Here is a 6,225-nt window from a genome sequence, read left to right on the forward strand (position 1 = left end):
TTATATAATCAATATGTTTATTGAAAAATAACACATAACACATATAACACATATTTCTGTGTGTAATACTCATTTTGAAAATGTCATACAACCCAAATAAAAAACAAAACAAAATAAATTATAACAAAGTTACTTGCATTTTTGTGCCAAACTTGCAATATGTTTATTGAAAAATAACACATAAAAAAGTGTAAAAAAAAAAAAAAAGTAAACTCAAAAAGACTTTTGCTTCTGCTTCTCCATAGGTGAAGCGAGCTGAACACTGTTTTCTGTGTGTACTACACTCATTTTGAAAATGTCATATAACCCAAATAAAAAAAAAACAAAATAAATGATAACAAAGTCACTTGCATTTTTGTGCCAAACTTGCAAAAAGTGCACTATTTTAAGCTACATGCATTTTAAGCTCAATGAACTTAGCTTTACTCCTTCTGTAGGGTATGTAACACAAGGTACTGTAAACAACATTCAACTTTGCAAACAACTCTTTGATGGATAACTTCACCCTTCACATTTATTTTAGAACAGCAGTTTACTTTTCAGTGACATTACCTTTGGGCTTGCTTTGAGATCATCCAGCTCGAGGAATATCTTTTGAAACACTTCAAAGGTATTTTTCAGTTCTTTTGGGTAGCTGAGATTAAGAGCGTATATCAGCCCCATGAGCAAGGCACAGGCCCTGGGTACATCCAGGTCCGCCAGGACTTCTGTTCCCTCAAGAATTATTGTTGCGGTGGCTGGATTAGACACCATGGCACCTCTGGTTACCACAATCTTCATTACATCGTTTGTAATGTCCTCGTCACCATCCTGGTAGGTCAGAACCAAGAAAAATGTTTTAAGTAATCATACTTAAACATGAGACTAACAAAGTAGGGCAGCAATTTAGGATTATTTTCAAGATCAATTAATCCAGTGGTTCTCCACCCTGTTCCTCAGGACCCCATGTCCTGCATGTTTTAGATGCTTCCCTGCTCCAACACACCTGATTCAAATGATCAGCTCGTCATCAAGCCTCTGCAGAAGACTGATAATGAGCTGATCATTTGAATCAGGTGTGTTGGAGCAGGGAAGCATCTAAAACATGCAGGACATGGGGTCCTGAGGAACGGGGTTGAGAACCACTGCTCTAAATGAACAGCAGCTGCATCAAATACTGCAGTCCAGGAGAAAAAAGTGACTCAATTAATCAAATTCTGAACTCAAACTGACAAAGATAAAGCTCTGAACATTTCCAAAATGTATTATTATCATTAAAAAAATACATCTATGGGTCACCTTAAACTTGTACCAAAAATAATAAAAATATTAACTCTGATGGACCTCTCTTTGGCCCACAAAATGTCAGAAAATGTTGAAAAATGTCAATGTTTCTCAGAGTTAAAGATGACATCATCGAATGTCTTGTTTTGTCCACAAACCAAAGATATTCAGTACCGTCATAGAGAATCAAGAAAAACTGAAAATATTTATATTTATGAAGCTGAAATCGGAGAATTTTGACCTTTTTCTAAATGACTACTTAAACCAATTGATTTATCAAAACAACTGACAAGTAATATAGTTATCATTTGATAATTGATTAGTTGATTAACTGTTGCAGTTATAACACAAAGTTCAGTAGTGTCTGATTTACCTGTTCTCTGAAGAGATCCTCCTCCTTTTCCCTAAGGTACACCACCAAGCCACGGATAGCAGCCTCTCTCCTTGTCTCCACAGACTCATCCTATGAATTAAAAAAAATGTACAAGTGCTCTTTCAGGAGGATTGGTTTTTGATAATTACACCCAAAAAAGAAAATGACAGAAGGATGAGGTTTATGAAGCCTGAACTGAACCAATTCCAGTGATAATCAAAATAAATACATCATTTCAAAGAGGGGCAATATCTTGAAAAATCAAAGTGGGAAAAAAAAACACTGCCTTGTCTCTGTTTTGTTATTCCATATTCATAGGTTCAATATATATTATACTAAGCCCTAAAAAATAATCCAACACATTATTCTCTTAATCTAATGCTGTAAACAGCTACCATGTACAACATCAAAGAGACAATGAACAATCTTTGTGAAATTGCATTTTTAGCAACCTGTAAAATTTAGGTCCATCATTCACTCAAGTTACACCAAACAGCAAAGGACTATGGATAGCCTGAGAAGTAAAAGTTTTGATTAAATAAATATTACTTTTTGAAAAAAAAAAAGAAGAAATGAAGTACATTTTATTCATTCACACCTCTAGCAGCATGTTACGGATGCGCTGAATCTTCGTTTTTGCAGTCCCCCCCCCCCCCTTGAGAACAGCAAGGACATCAATTTCGGAGAGTAATGGTCCAGCTTTGCCATAAATGTGGTTTCCAGGGCAACAGTGGTGATCCTTCTGAATTCTTGGTTTATCTGTAAAGAAAAAGGCATAAATAGACACAACATGTTAATGTTTTCAACACTTCAAATATGCCACATGAGCATTACTGTAAACTTTTACTGTTTTTAACTGTGAAAAAATGCTTTCAAAGTGCTGTAAGAACTGGGCAAACAATGAAATATTTTAAGGTTTTTAACTATAGTCTTATCAAAAACTGATGTGATCTTTATGAAATCAAAAGTCAAAAATATGTGTAGGTTTTATTAGTAGTCTTAACTTATCTTAACAAACTCTGAATGAAAAAGACCTTTTTACTCATTGCTATCTAAAAATGATTTTCAAATCAAAGATATTTTCCCAAAGTGACTGTGCTGTTTGTAATTAACACCCAAAATGGCAAAAAATATTTTACATGCCAATGCACCCTTAATGACCATGTCATTAAAAAAGCTTTGCACACGATGACGTTCGCTTCCACTCCCGCATTCTTTGACTGCACTTTGACACAGACTGTTCATGGATCAAGTAACGAACCTAAAACTCACATGAAAATAATTCGAGCTCTGTAACATCAAAAGACGTTGACTTTAAACAACACGGTAAACTACATTCATTTAGACGTCATGTAAAACGGTCCAGCGATGCAGCTTCTGCCGCGGTTAAATTTTCATCACATCAACTCACATCAACGTGTCTTCTGTCTTTGCAGGGCTAAAACAACTGCTACTGAAATTCTATGCAAATTAATAACAATTAACGCGACCCTGCTGCTGTAAAACAAGCAAAATTGTACTTACCAAGCCTTAAAGTTTCACAATTTTATGAACGACGTTTCTTTCTGCTCCTCTGCGTGTCGAGTCTGGTGTGGTCGAAAAACAAAACATGCCCAGGCATGTCATCCCTTGTACTCAGCTTTTTAAGGAAGACTACAAAATTTTTAAGCTGTGCTAACTGATTACACATCTATGTTAAGCTAAGGCAGAAATGTCTGTTCAAAATCAATATATTATTTAGTTAAGACAGTTTCTTGTATTTTCATTTAGAGCAACTTATTAAAATAAGTTATCAACTAATTATAATGTGTTTATGTAGCAAACTTAATTTCTTATGCAGAAAAAGCTGTTAATTTTAAGCTCTACCTACTAACCCCATGAATCATTTCTTAGAGTGTGGGTGAATGTTCTGGAAATCACAATAGAGGCCAGCAAACATAAAACGATCCTTGTTGTAACTCATGAAGCGTTGTGAATATAACTTCACTTGGAGAGATGGACTTAATGTTTTCCTGTTTACTCACCGAGCATCGCGCACTGCAGGAGCGCGTGAAACAAACCAGAGCGAAACAAACAGAGAAGGGATTTTCAGATTTTGAATAAAAACTACAGAAACATGACAGCCCATCAAATGCCACTGCACTCAGGGGAACCACGCGCACAGCACGCGCCACGGGGACCAGATGGCTGTCTGTTACAGAGCTCCCCACCCCACCCCACCCTCCGTGTCCGACCCCACCCCCCACCCCACCTCCACACTCTCCTCCTGAGCATCCCACCGTGGATCCATCCAGCTCGCATCCATGCGCCCCCCCCCCCCCCCCCCCCCCCCCACAGAGAGAGAGAGAGAGAGAGAGAGAGAGAGAGAGAGAGAGAGAGAGAGAGACTGCTGCATATGCTCGTGTTCTTTTTTAAAAATAAACTTTACACGCACGACACATGATCTCCACGCAGGTTTGGCGTGGGTATCCCATCTGCATGCTTCTAATGCTGTTAGTGTCCAACCGAAACGAGCCACTGAAACCCCCCTGTTTCACTGCATCCTAATTGTCTCCTTCAGCTTGACTCCTGGATACTTTGGCGTCCAAGCTTTCATGAAATGCTTGTTTAAAACTACATGGTGGTGATGAAACATTATGCTCAGCCTGGTGATGGAGATGAAAGATGTGTGTCTGTATTGCATGAAACTGTGGACAAGGAACACTTCTGCACATCGTTCATAATTTGGGTCATTGCGGCAGAAAACAGCAGATAATCAGATCTATATAGATTTGCAAAGACAAGTGCAACAATAAGATGCCTTGTAAGTCTTTGAAGTAATATTTTTGTCCTCTATAAAAGCTTTCCAGTCACACACAAATCGTGCACTTCGGTTTATTCCCTTTCTATGGCAAAATAGGATCAAATCTGGACTTCTAGGACCATTGATGCACCTGTATGTGTCTTCAGAATGTTTCTACAACTTGAAATGTGAGTAAATGTGCAAACAAATGAACACTTCAGAGTCTAAATTTGGACGTCAGCATCATGTGGATGTGAACTTCTGGTCCATCCACGAAGCCAAGCGCTGGTCTGAAATTGAGAGGCACACTTGCTGCACGCGCCCCTCACCGCCCCGCTGGGATGGAGGGGTTCTAAAGGGGGGTTCTTCTCTGTTCTGCGCTTACGGTTAGAGTCCTCTTTTGTCTTTTCAAGCAAATTCGGCGTCGGCAACCCATCTGTGCAGGCCGGATAACAGGGAGCTTTGTCTGGAAATGCAGCGACACTTCATGGGAATCAACAAGAGCTTTGGGATGGGGGAGAAACTGTGACTTTTGCTGCAGCGTGATGTGAGCTGAGAGTCTTCAAACAAGGAAATTAGCGCTTCCAGCTGCTATTTACGCACATTCGATCACCACACATGGCCGCCAACACGTCTACAATGATTTACAGTCACCAAAAGCAAAAGAGAATGTGTTGATAAAGTGTTCATCCCTCATTCTACTCGATGTGCAGACAGAGCAGTGATGTGAGCGCAATGCATTCTGCGCTGCTTCTGTGGGACATCCAAGAGAAAGTGAAGCTTCGTTTACCAAGATTTAACCTTTTTTTAAACAATGCCTGCAGATAAATGTGACACACATAAACCAATAGCACATAAATTGGCATTTTGCAGTTATTCTTATGATTTAGATTCATAAAAAAAAGCAGCTCAGTCACATGAAAGTCATTTAGCACACCTTCCATGAATCCATAAAGCTAAAATCTACATTCAGTGGTTGCTCATTAAGGTGTCCATAAGCAGTTTTTTGTTGTTGTGTTTTTAACTTCTGACATCTAAGATCTGGTTCTCTTTGCTATTTAAGTGATTTATGCCCCTGTGCTGATGTTTAAAGATCTCACTAAGGCCTCCAGAAAAAGGCTGTGTTTGCCAGTGAGTCAGGATTTTAAAATATTTGATTTCCAACGTAATAAAAAAAGTCACCTGGACGGGCTGCCGACTGCAGCTCTTGTGATGCCAAACCCAATCACCAAGAAAACCAACATTTCCTCCCCAGATCTGCGGTTAACTCTGTTGGTTTCAAAGTGCTGCTTCAAAAGGCAGGAAGAGATCTGAGCTGTGCTGGAGGTGTGCCTGGAAGAAAAAAAAAAAAAACCTTTTGTCAGTGAACATAAAGGTGAGGAGCAGGAGGACGCCTCTGGGTATCCAGACACACAAATAAAAGGTTTTTGATTGCACAACATAAGAAGCCACTTCTGCAAAAAGGACTGCTAGCTTCTGAGGCCAACAGAGATCTGTTCATATTTTGGTGAAATGTTTGTACCTGGAAAGAATATTTTCCTCGTAGACTTGTGAAAGTGTATCACAACAGGCAACAGTTTTAAAAGGATGTTCTGACTCTTTCTCATAATGTTTTAATGGGACTGTGGGTTTTCAGCTGGATGTTCTTTGTAACGATCTCTTAGATTTGATCTTCTGGAGAATTTTCGAGCCATTTCCATTCGATAAAGTTCACATCAACAGAAATAAAGTCGAACTGATCTATTTTCTGTTGCCTTTAGTGCATCGATTGTGTATTTTTATATTGTATTTGCCTTGCTCTGTGCAC

The 6,225-nt window shown here is 38.9% G+C and overlaps 1 long non-coding RNA gene across 2 annotated transcripts; it reads right to left on the reverse strand.

The window, feature by feature from the left end:
- Nucleotides 1–3,536, reverse strand: LOC127534505 (uncharacterized). Of its 2 annotated transcripts, XR_007942664.1 has the most exons (5): nt 3,511–3,536; nt 3,161–3,222; nt 2,235–2,395; nt 1,637–1,726; nt 1–810 (listed from the first exon to the last, which is right to left on the reverse strand). It is a non-coding gene; the product is annotated as an uncharacterized LOC127534505 (long non-coding RNA). The 2 variants fall into 2 exon arrangements; XR_007942662.1 differs by lacking the exon at nt 3,511–3,536 and having other exon boundaries at nt 3,161–3,285.
- Nucleotides 3,537–6,225: the final 2,689 nt, after the last annotated feature.

The sequence above is a fragment of the Acanthochromis polyacanthus genome, chromosome 6 (assembly GCF_021347895.1).
Source record: "Acanthochromis polyacanthus isolate Apoly-LR-REF ecotype Palm Island chromosome 6, KAUST_Apoly_ChrSc, whole genome shotgun sequence".
NCBI lineage: Eukaryota > Metazoa > Chordata > Actinopteri > Pomacentridae > Acanthochromis > Acanthochromis polyacanthus.